Source organism: Grammomys surdaster, unplaced genomic scaffold (assembly GCF_004785775.1).
Source record: "Grammomys surdaster isolate TR1022 unplaced genomic scaffold, NIH_TR_1.0 166, whole genome shotgun sequence".
NCBI classification, from domain to species: Eukaryota; Metazoa; Chordata; class Mammalia; order Rodentia; family Muridae; genus Grammomys; species Grammomys surdaster.
The window spans coordinates 3,197,041-3,203,206 of record NW_021604614.1 but is presented as its reverse complement, the minus strand read 5'-3'; the positions used below and the strand labels follow the sequence as shown (position 1 = coordinate 3,203,206).

General features: G+C 40.8%; 1 non-coding gene across 1 annotated transcript; it reads right to left on the bottom strand.

The window, feature by feature from the left end:
* Window positions 1-5,818: 5,818 nt before the first annotated feature.
* On the bottom strand, window positions 5,819-5,921 carry LOC114620200. Its single transcript, XR_003711283.1, has one exon. It is a non-coding gene; the product is annotated as a U6 spliceosomal RNA (small nuclear RNA).
* Between the last annotated feature and the right edge of the window lie 245 nt (window positions 5,922-6,166).

The window sequence follows — 6,166 nt, the reverse complement described above, 5'->3', positions numbered from 1 at the left end:
TGTTAAGGCAGGAGCACGCACATACACACACACACACACACACACACACACATACACAGAGAGAGAGAGAGAGAGAGAGAGAGAGAGAATTAACTAAAATATAACAAAGAAAGATCTATAAGCCTACCAGCAGCTTACAGAAATGTTATCAAACTTGACTTTTTTGGTTTGCTTTGTATCTTAGAATTTCCATTACTGTCGTAATCACAGTGACCAAAAGCAACATGAGGTGGAAAAGTTTTATTTCAGTTTACCTTACAGTTCTACATCATGGCCTACCATCAAAGGAAGTCAGGAACAGAAACTCAGACAAGAACCTGGAGGCAGAAACTGAGGCAGAGGCCATGGAGGAATGCTGTTTACTGGCTTGCTTCTCACGGCTTGCTCAGCCTGCTTTGTTTTTTGTTTATGTTTTTGTTTTTGTTTTTTTCAGCCTGCTTTCTTATACCATGCAGGACCACTTGCTCAGGGATGGCACCTCCCTCAGTGGGCTAGGCCCTCCAACATCAACCACTAATTAAGAAAATCCCTCAACAGTCTTGCCCATCAGGCCAATCTTGTACAGACATTGTCTCAGTTGGGATTCCTTCTTCCTAGATATGTCTATGTTTCTGTGAAGTTGACAAAATCCAACCACAGGACTTTTAGGGGATGATTTTGTTGTTGCTGTTGTGGTGCAGTGGTGTCTTATTTCATCTTATCTGAGATAGGGTACCACTACGTAGCCCAAATTGACTCAAATTAATGATCTTCCTGCTTCAGCCTCCTTAGTTCTGAGATTATAGCTGTGAGTTACTATGCTCATCATTTATGGTTTTTGATGGTGCTGGCGGCAGTGGTGGTGATGGTGGTAGTAGTGATGGTGGTGGTGGTGGTGTCGCGGTGGTGGTGACGGTGGTACTATTCCTGTTTTAAGATAGGGTCTCATGTAGCCCAAGCTAAGCTGAAATTTTCTGTACAGCCACAAATAACCTGAAGCTCCCAATCCTCCTGCCTCTACATTCAAAATGCTAGGATTGCACACTTGAAACCTCAAACCTCACCCAGATTTTTCTCAATGGACATGTACTTGTTCTTACATGTGGAGTAAAGTACGAGCACTCGATACGCACCCAGAGTGGGTAATGGTCAAATTGGAGCAATCCGTTTCTCCCTGACATGAACCTCGAAACTCTTCCTCTCCCATTATTTGGGAATCCATAATAAACGGTTATGGGCTGTAAGTACCAAAATGGATCTAGATAAGAGGAATTAGGTCTAATGCACCAGAGAATGAGTTCGCTTTTATTGACTTGGGGTAGAACATAAATTCTGACCTGTCAAAGTAATAAAGTTAGTAAATGATGTTAGTCAAACCCTTTCAAAATGAAATAAGGGAAAGAAGGAACATCCAAGTAGTGACTAAGATCCAAAGCAAACAGCCAGCTCCAAGATCATGCTTTCTGGGCTCAGTCTTATCCACTTAATCATTGACAGCCTTGGACACAGTTCTTCCATGAAGACAAGGGCTCCAAGCAAACACGAGGATAATGAATGTGAAAGACCATTATATTTAATATTCTAATATCATTAATGAAGCCTCAGCCAGAGAGCAAAGACTTTCCAGATTCATTATTTTCTGTTCCAACACACACTATGAAATGGACGTTCTACACCGGGGCATGTCCCAGCATTGCCTTTACTAAAATAAGTCTATTTTATTTCTTAGATCTGTTCAGCCTAAGCAAGTGCTCTAAATATTTAAGACATCGGGAGAGAAAATGTTAGTGAATGTGCAAGTAGCAACCTGCTCCCCATCATCTAACTTTACTGAGAAGAACTACCTTTAAAGTCTTCTTGGGTTGAGGACCGAGGAGATGGCTCAGCAGTGAAGGGTACTTGGTGCTCTTACAGATGACCTGGGTTCAGTTGTCAACATCCATGTGGTGGCTCACAGTCATCCATAACTTCAATTCCAGGGTCTCCAAAGTCCTTTTCTGACCTTGGTGGACACCAGGCACTCATAGGACACACATAAACAATCATCCACATAAAATAAAATAAACAAATCTAAAAATAAAGAAAGAAAGAATCATCTTGGCTTTAGTCTGCATACTGTGAATTCCTGGGAATACACTGCCTTCACACACACACACACACAACACACACACACACACACGTGCACCTGCACCTGTGTGTGTTTGTCTGGGGTGCATGTGTGTGCATGGATGCATGTGTGTAGCTGTGTGTGGAAACCAGAGGTCAGAGGTCAACACTTCAGGGTCATTCCTCAGGTGCCATCCACCTTGAATTTTGAGACAGGGGCTCTCATTGAGATTTGAGGCTTGCCCATTAGGCTATGTTGACTGACAACAAATCCGTAGGAATTCTCCTGTCCCCAAGTCTCCAGCTGTAGGATTTCAAGTGCACATCACCTTGTCCAGCTTTTTACATGGATTTGAGGGCTTGAACTCAGGTTCTCAAGTTTGCACAGCAAACACTTTACTAACTGAATATCTCTCCAGCCCAGATGTCACCTTTGATTTGCATTGTCTATTTTATCTACAGATAAAAAAAGAAAGTGACTGATAGAGGCACACTCATTTTGCTTCCTTGGAGCTAAATATGATCAATCGCTACATTTAGGGAAATTATTGATAACTTGTTTCTCCATGGAGTCTGCCTGAGTGACTGCTCATCTACAGAAATCACTCTCACCCTTCATTTTGGTCTCCAAAGATATCAATACATGCTGAAGACAGTTCTTATTCCATTCTGTTGCTCTGACAAATATCACAACCAAAAGTAACTTAAAGGAGGAAAGAGTTTATTTGGCTTAAAATTTCAGATCACAGTCCATCATTGAGAGACATTTGGGCAAGAATTCAAGGAGTTTGAGGCCTAAATATTAGGGGAATGCTTCTGGCTGTCATACAAGCAGGCTCAGGACTACCTGGTTTTCTTATACAGCCCAGGACTACCAGCCTAGGGAATGGTGGCACTCACAGTGGGCTGGGACCTCCTGCATCAATTAACAGTCAAGGCAGTCCTCCACAGACATGCTTACAGGCCAATATGGTCTAGACAATTCCTCAGTTGTAATTTACTTTTATTAGGTGCCTCTAGGCTGTGTAAAGTTGACAGTTAAAGCTAACTAGAACAAAGACAACGTTCTTGGAAGCACCTAAAAACATTTGTTAGCTGTGCATAAAGAGTAATCCACATGATGTGTCAAAATCATGTCTGCCCTTGGGGGTGAAGGGACAACACTTTTTCTGTACACTGAGGTCTTGGTCAATTGGGGTTGGGCTTCTGGAAAATGATCAGGTCTTATTTCCCACTCTTCTATCATTCTCTCAGTGTCTTTAAAGAAGGCTTAGGAAAGATTGTCCAGATAATTCAGCTATGTGAGATGTCAAGAAACAAGGATTCTAGGTAAATGTTGTGGAGCTGAGTCATGTCCCAACCCCTCATTAGGGGATCCTAGGCAAACATTCTACCACCAAGGTATACCCCCAACCCCTTACATCAGGCTTGCAAAGTTTTTCCTGTGTACACTGGCTGAATTCCAGGAAGCATTTGCCACAGAGTTTTTGCTGATCCTGGTGTGGTTAGACAGCTTCTTTTTTTTTGGCGGGGGGGGGGTTTACTTCCTGCAATATCCTCCCTGTTGGATCACTGCTGGCTGGCAACACAAGCAGGCTCAGCCTTAGAGAGCTTTCTTACACAAGTCCAGCACCTAACTATTGACTAATCGCCTAGACAATCTGTCCTGACCATTTATCCCCTGAAAGTATCATTCTTGACTGGATCATTTCATTCTCAAGCTGCCTTTGACGACTAGGAGAGCCATTTGACTTGCAAAGCTGATTACAAATTATTTTCTGATTACAGATTTATTTTGTTTGTGACAAAACGCTTCCCGCTAATTGCTAAAATAATCTTGGAGGCACTTGCCTTCGAACACCTCATTTATTAACCTGCTGTAGCTTCTCCCTCAACTATGTTTTCATCTTATTTTTTTATTTATTTTAAACACCTATTTGCAGGATCATTAATCTTTATCAATATCTCTAGGGCAGCTAAGAAACAACTGGTCTGGGCTATAAGAAAATCAGATAACTAGTAAAAGACCTGGGACTGAGGGACCGGGGCTTTCAACAGAGAGAAACTAGAAGATATAATAATCTAAGGAGGGGAGAGGGGGTCATGGAAGAAGATAGTTTAAATGGGAGGGGAGGGAAGAGTAAAGGAAGAAATGTATGGGGCAGGATAACTAACACTAAAGACCTTTTGAAAAGTCATATGGGGACCTACCACTATAGTCGATTTCTAAAGTATATACATATAAGAAGAGTTTAAATTGAATTACCCTATAACAGAGCAACACTGCCTCTACTAGACATCACAGGAGAACAAAGAAAAAGCCCAGGGCTGGGAATGGGTTACTTCTATTGGATTTATTGGCCAGTAAGTTTCCAATAGACTATTCTTAATGTTATTGGCTACCCTCCAGAATATTACAGTAAGATCCTATTGCTGAGGATGTCATATACTTGAATCATAGAATGTGGAGAAATAAAGCTGGTGCTAACCTGGGAACTTGATCCATACCGGCTAGCTTTTCATAGCTGGAAGGTGCTGTGCACACTACTAGAAGAGGAAAGTCAGCATCAGTCTCTCTCAGAGTGAACCTTATAAGTTACAATAACAACTGTCCTGGTAATATATGCCTGCTGATACAATGGTGGCACAGATGTTATAGGAGTGACCACACACTTTCTGGTTGGATTTAAGAATTGTCCCATAAGATGAAACCAATATTTGACATTATTAATGGGGCCAAAACCCTATGCACAGATATGTCATAGACCTTAGGGAAGAACCTACCACTATTACTCTGGTAAATGATCATTGTATTAAAACAATTCCAAATGGCTTGGTGATACAGCCATATATTAATGCTTTTCTCAGCCCTCATCAAGGAAGTGTATTCTTGTAGTAAACAGCAACTAACATGGACACCCACAACTGGTCAACCTGCAAAGAACAAGAGGCTATGGAATGCTCAACCTTAAATGGGAATTTTTTATCTCAGCAAAGAAAATATTTTATGAATAGGCAAAAGTGATAAAAATATATTAAGTATGATATCAATGGAAAAATAGACAATGTTAGAAAAAAACAGAATCACCATTAAATAAAAACTACAGCTAGAAAACACTATTAAGTTTAATTATGTTTTAATCCAATTGAACTACCCCATGATCATTATTTTGAAAAAAAAACTGAATAATATTTAAGATGTTTCTAAGAATGTAGTTCTCTTTTGGATCGAAAATGTTTTATACGATATATTCTGATTACAATTTCCCCAGTCCTCCCAGTTCCTCCCAATATCCCTTCCTATCCAAATCCAAACCCTCCTTAGAAAACAAATGGGCATCTAAGGAATGACACTAAAATAAGATAAAACAAAAACAAATCAGAATAGGACAAAACAAAGAAACGGAAAAGAGCCAAAGAAAAAACACAAGAAACACATATAGATGCAGAGACACATATGTTCACGCACAGAAATCCTATAAAAACACAAAAATGGAAGCCATAATATATACACAAAAGACCTGTATGATAAATAAATAAATAGCCTTGCCTCGACGTTCTGAAACAAAGAACCTCCAAAGATGCCTCTGAGTTTGTTTCGTGTTGGCCATCTATTGCTGGGCATAGGGCCTATCCTTAAGAGTTGTTTGGTTTTCCAGTGAGACTCCCTTTGGAGAAAATGTATTTATCATTTGCAAGTGAGTATCAACTGGAGATAACTTCAATGTGAGGGAAGAGTGTGGAGTAATTCATGAATCTGAGTGTCATCCTTGCACAGGGACCATGTTAATCTCTGTGTTGTTCCAATTTTACATATGTGCCGCCAAAGCAATCACTAAATTTATATCATATCCTCCTCCCAAGATGAAGGTGCCCACAGTCATGGAAGAGGGGGCAGAAAAACTATAAGAACCAGCGGTGGTGAATGACTACATTGAAACAATGTTTTCCAGACACCACAGGGGCTACAACATCATATTCTGGCTTCCTTGGGCACCATACTCATGCACACACACACACAGAGAGAGAGAGAGAGAAAGAGAGAGAGAGAGAGGGAGAGGGAGGGAGGGAGGGAGGGAGG